Genomic DNA, 5,981 nt, shown 5'->3' with positions numbered 1-5,981 from the left:
AAATGATATTCCAGCATTTTTCTTTACAATCATTGCTCCCCAAGCAGAGGTTACCCTAAAAAGTCTCTTATGAGCTTTTCCCCTGCAGAGCATTTCTAGTAAATCTCTCTCAAAAGGAGTCTTTTCTTAAAAATTTCCCCCAACAGACGAATATTCGAGATATTGCTTCATTTATCTGGAGAATCTCATTCTTACTATTTCAGATGCTGCTTCATCAATATGAAGAGTCTCATTTCAGATTTTTTTAGAGATACTGCTCTAAGTATCCTCGGAGAGTCTTAGATTCAATTAAGGTATTTTTTCCTTGCTGGAACATCTTAATTCTATCATATAAGATGCTGCTTCGACCCGATACAGAGAATCTCATTCTTACTGTTTGAGATGCTGCTTCATCAATATGAAGAGTCTCATTTCAAATTTTTTTAGAGATACTGCTCTAAGTATCCTCGGAGAGTCTTAGATTCAATTAAGGTATTTTTTTCCCTTGCTGGAATATCTTAATTCTATCATATAAGATGTTGTTTCGACTCGATATAGAGAATCTCATTTTTACTGTTTGAGATATTGCTTCATCAATTTGAAGAATCTAATTTGTTTTCTAGAGATACTGCTCTAAGTATCCTCAGAGAGTCTTAGATTCAATTAAGGTATTTTTCCCTTGCTGGAACATCTTAATTCTATCATATAAGATGCTGCTTTGACCCGATACAGAGAATCTCATTTTTACTGTTTGAGATGCTGCTTCATCAATATGAAGAGTCTCATTTCAGATTTTTTTAGAGATACTGCTCTAATATCCTCGGAGAGTCTTAGATTCAATTAAGGTATTTTTCCCTTGCTGGAACATCTTAATTCTATCATATAAGATGTTGCTTCGACCCGATACAGAGAATCTCATTTTTACTGTTTGAGATAATGCTTCATCAATATGAAGAGTCTCATTTCAGATTTTTTTAGAGATACTGCTCTAATATCCTCGGAGAGTCTTAGATTCAATTAAGGTATTTTTTCCCTTGCTAGAACATCTTAATTCTATCATATAAGATGCTGCTTCGACCCGATACAGAGAATCTCACTTTTACTGTTTGAGATGCTGCTTCATCAATATGAAGAGTCTCATTTTAGATTTTTTTTAGAGATACTGCTCTAGGTATCCTCGAAGAGTCTTAGATTTAATTAAGGTATCTTTCCTTTTGTCTGGAATATCTTAATTTTATCATGTAAGGTACTGCTTCGTTGATCCTCAAAGAATCTCGTGCGTTCAAATCAAGACGATGTTCTGCTGATTTGCCAGAAAGTCTTAGATGCAGTTGAGGTATCATTCCATTACCGGAATATCTCGATTATGACATCCAAGATACTGTTCTGACGATTCCCATAGAGTCTCGACTGTTTCATTTTACCTTTTTGATAACTTTTTCTTATTGTATTTCTCACTGCATTTTGTTTCTGCATTTCTTCCTTGCATTTCAACGGACAAAATTTGGGTCTTTTTGTATTTAATTACCTTCCACTACGAATGTATGAATACTGTTGTCATTCTTACCTTCTAGTTCAAGATAATGAAATAGGGGCAGCTGACATACCCCAATTTTGTCCGGGCATTTTAAAAATTTCATAAATTCGATTTTTATTTCAATTTGCATCAGTTGTACAACATAACATGCATTTCATCATTAATAATATCTAAAATATCAGTCGGAATAAATTCTTGAAAATACAGACAATTTGGTTAAATCATTTCTCAAGTACGTGCAAAATTAGCGGGTAAAAAGTTTCAAAATTAAAATTGTAGACGTCAGTATTATTAATCTACGGTTCATTTAGTTTAACCTAGTGTGCTCGTTGTATTTTTCAGCAGCTGTTTCAGTTGCGTTTTGACCCGCCTGAGCCTTTTAATCGATGAAAATTTATTTCAAAATTTAAAGAAACACTGTATTTTTTCAATAAGTATATTTTGTGCATATCATTTTAGTGTGCCCGATTTAATTTTTCGAGCAAATTTATATCCGACTTTTATTTATAATCGATCATTTTTTTAAAGTTAATTATTCAACTAAAGTAATTAAAATTTATTCAAATCAAAATACTTATTATAAATTTTTAATAGGAAACTTTAAATAATAGTAGTTGTTTTAAAAAATAAAATGAAATTAGCATTGGATTCCTATTTTGTTACAGCTGGTATTCACACTTCCCACTCTGTCTTTTCTCTCTCACCTCACGTTTCCCTCACTCTACACGCCACCTATCTACCCACTCCATCAGTCTCTCCTAGCGAAAATAAAAAAAAGAAAAGAATAAGGTTTTGTCCGTTGGAGATTGTTATATTTTACTCTCTCTACTGACTTCACAAAGGGACCAACATACATTAACTTACTCTCTCTCTCAAAGAATAAAGAAAAGGATTAAAAATGGAAAAAGAGAAGAAGCCTTTGGGTCTTTCCCTGAGCGTCTCACCCTTAACCATCACCATTCCTCTTCTTCAAATACTCCATCGTCTTCCACCCTTTCACCACACTAACACCTCATTTTCGCTTCCGCCGAAACAACCTAGAATAACCGCCGTGAATCGCCACCACTACATCGCCGCATCATCGCTCAACCACCGTCAACTTTGAACCATCCGCCGTCTTCCTCATATATTCCGGCGCTAAATTCCAGACCTCACCGTCGTGTCAATAACCGAACTCCTTCACACTTAGGGGAATCCACCTCTGTTCACCGACATCGCCGCCGCCACGATTTGCTCTTCTAAATTCACCACAACCAACCGCGACGCAGATTCTCTCTTCCCCAACAGGCGAAACCAAGCAACAAACCTTCCAACTCCGCAACGACAACAAACAACAGCAGTGACACCGCTTCGGTAAAAATATCAATTTCGTATGCTTGTGGTGTTGTAATTTTGAGATTAACTCTGTTATTACATTAAATTTTTATTGATTTCTGTTGTGTCACAAACTGTTGCAAGTATTATAGAGTGTGGATGTTCTGAGATTGATTCCATTAGGTAGTGTTTTTTGAATATGACTATGGCCTCATTGTTTTCTACTGGTTTCCTATTGTGTTCTAGTTTGTAAATTGTCTTACCAAGGTGTTGTTGTAACCAACTTTAGAAGGCTTTTGTTATTACGATAATTTGAATTGCTACTTGCATTTGTCATGTCCAGTTGGTTTTCTGTTTGGAGAAGTGGCTCTTATGGGCAAGGATTTTGTTTATTGTTATATCCAATATTTTTTAATGTTATTCTCTTTACGTTCCGCTAATCGCATCATGTTGATTTCATAGACATATTAAACTTCATATTGAGTTGTATTGAAGCAGTTTGGTATTGATTGCAATGAATTTGTTACATGTTTAATGCTATCATTTTCTTGCTGCGGAATTAAAGTGGTTTAGCGTTACAGTAAAAGTTTGTGTTGCGTTTTCCTTGATATTACGTTGTTGGTTATAGCCACTGTTTTGATTTAGATTTGGTTGCATTAATCTATGTTGATTGTTGGTATTAGAATGTCGTAATGTTCTTTTCCGGGGTATTTTTGATGTGATCGTGTTGTTGTTGTGTGCTTAAGTTATCGCGTTTAAAATTGAATATCATTCGCAACTTCGACGTGTAAATGTTTCGATTATATTTCTGTTTCAATTGCATATTTACTTCCTTTCTGATTGGGTTATACCGTTTTGGTATTCGATATTATAATGTTGAAAATACTGTTATAAACAGGAACTTGTATCATATTCTGGTTCTGTTCTGGCTGTTAAATCATGCTTATAGCTCTAATATTTGTTTCGGTTTTCAATATGGTTGCATTACATGTCGGCTTTATTGCATAAATCTCAATGTCAAATTTCTTCAACCGACTATTCAGGACAACAACCTTCGACATCGTGGTAACAACATGATTTATTTTTTGTATTATACTACTTTGTGTATGTCTTTTATTCGATTCCGCGACGGTGTTTGTATGTCTTGTTGTTGTAGATTCGATCCCGTGAAATGTTTTGTTAATGGAGGATATATACTTTTGTTTAGGAATTTGATTGGTGAAGGATGACGAAGCTCTCTTTTATTTCCGGATTTTTCCTCTTGTATCTGTTAGACATTTGCCTGCTGATAGTGTGAGTTTTGTGTCTAAATTTTTCTGCATAATGACTACTGATATGGATAGTGTGAGTCTTGTATTTAGATTTCTTGTCATGATGGATACTGATACCAATACTATGAGTTTTATGCACTGATATGGATGGTGTAAATTTGTGTTTTATATAATATATCATAGTACTGGTAGTGTGAATATGGATCATGATATTTTATAGCATTAATAGTGTGGTGATGGAAAATAAATGATTGACTTTTCTCTTGTTCTTTTTGTTTCTTAATTATCATTTTCATTCAAGTAAGAAATTTTGCTTTGTAAAATAATAATTAAAAGTTAGAAATCATTAAGTTTTTCTAAGTTTAGCTTTTTTATCCTCTATTTATTTATTGGGTGTTTTTCTATAGGTTTAAGTAATAGGTTAATTTAATCTATAAATTCTGGTTTGTTTCTTATCGATTTAGGTAACTCTTTTTGTAATGTTTTGAACTTAAGGGCTAGTTTTATGTCTAAAATACATTTAAGTTATTTTTAATCAAAACTTTTCTTAAGAAATCGAATTTTAATCCATCGATTCAACATTTATATATGTTGTAATGATGTCGGATTTTCTTTTGATAAATCGATACGATTTCGCCGCGTTTCGGTCCATTACGTACGACATTTCAATACCATTGTCGCTATGTACGAACCGACTTTGAGCACATTGTGCGTTAATTCGCTTCAATTATTCAAGTCAACTTTGTTCTAGGTATATATATCAGTTAATTAAAATTCATTTAAATTAGTTAATTTTAATAATTAATTTTAATAATTAATTTTAATTACCTTGAATATTTGATTTAATCAAATAATTTTGATGATTAATTTTGATTATATTAATTAAGTGGTTTAGTTAAATTTTAATTAATATTTTTTGTTAATTAAAGATTGATCACTATAGCAAATTCCTAATCATTTTCAAACCATACGAAAAAGGAGATGGTTTTGAGTTTTCAACTCCTCTCCTCGATTGTTTACGAATTCTTTTACTCGGTTAATCGAATGATTGTCATCTCTAATCCAATTAAGAACAAACCCCGATTAAATCAAAACACTTTTATAATAATGAAATGAAAAAGGAGATGACTTTAAGTCTTCAACTTCTCTCCTCGATTGTTTGAATACGAGTTTTCTTACTCGGTCAGTTAAACACTCGTCATTTCATTACAAACTTCTAAACCCGATTAAATCAAATTATTTTCATAATAAGCTAAATGAAAAGGGAGATGACTTTGAGTTTTCCACTTCTCTCCTCATTTGTTTGAATACGAGTTCTCTTACTCGGTTAGTCGAACAATTGTCATTTTTTCGCAAATCAATAAATCAATCAAAACTGTACGAAAAGAGAGATGGTCTTGAGTTTTCAATTCCCCTTCTCAAATGCTTGGATATGAGTTGTCTTACTCAGTCATTCAAGTACTTGTCGTTCATTCTAAAATACATAAACCATACACAAACATATTTTCATAATCACTCAGATGAAAAAGAAAATGGTCTAGAGTCTTCTATTCCCTTTCCCGATTATTAGGATACGAGTTGTCTTACTCGATTATCTGAGTATTCGTCATCCATTTAAAATACCTTAATAATCATTAAGATCCTTTCACAATTAAGGATGAAAAAGAAAGTGGTCTAGAGTCTTCTATTCCCTTTCCCGACTGTCAGGATACGAGTTGTCTTACTCGGCTATCCGAGTAATCGTCATCCAACCAAAAACATCTCAGCCAATCAAAACACCCAACATATTAATTCAACTCGTCACCCCCGTGTGACCAAAACTCTTTTTAGAAAGAACATTGTTTAATCCTTTCTATTGCGCACAACAAACCAATGCTTAA

The 5,981-nt window shown here is 33.1% G+C and overlaps 1 long non-coding RNA gene across 2 annotated transcripts; it reads left to right on the top strand.

The window, feature by feature from the left end:
• Window positions 1-2,209: 2,209 nt before the first annotated feature.
• On the top strand, window positions 2,210-4,308 carry LOC127127735 (uncharacterized). Of its 2 annotated transcripts, XR_007805440.1 has the most exons (3): window positions 2,238-2,869; window positions 3,874-3,895; window positions 4,038-4,308. It is a non-coding gene; the product is annotated as an uncharacterized LOC127127735 (long non-coding RNA). The 2 variants fall into 2 exon arrangements; XR_007805439.1 differs by lacking the exon at window positions 3,874-3,895 and having other exon boundaries at window positions 2,210-2,869.
• Window positions 4,309-5,981: the final 1,673 nt, after the last annotated feature.

This window comes from Lathyrus oleraceus, chromosome 3 (genome assembly GCF_024323335.1).
Source record: "Lathyrus oleraceus cultivar Zhongwan6 chromosome 3, CAAS_Psat_ZW6_1.0, whole genome shotgun sequence".
Classification (NCBI taxonomy): Eukaryota; Viridiplantae; Streptophyta; class Magnoliopsida; order Fabales; family Fabaceae; genus Lathyrus; species Lathyrus oleraceus.
This window is presented reverse-complemented; position numbering and strand designations above follow the sequence as displayed.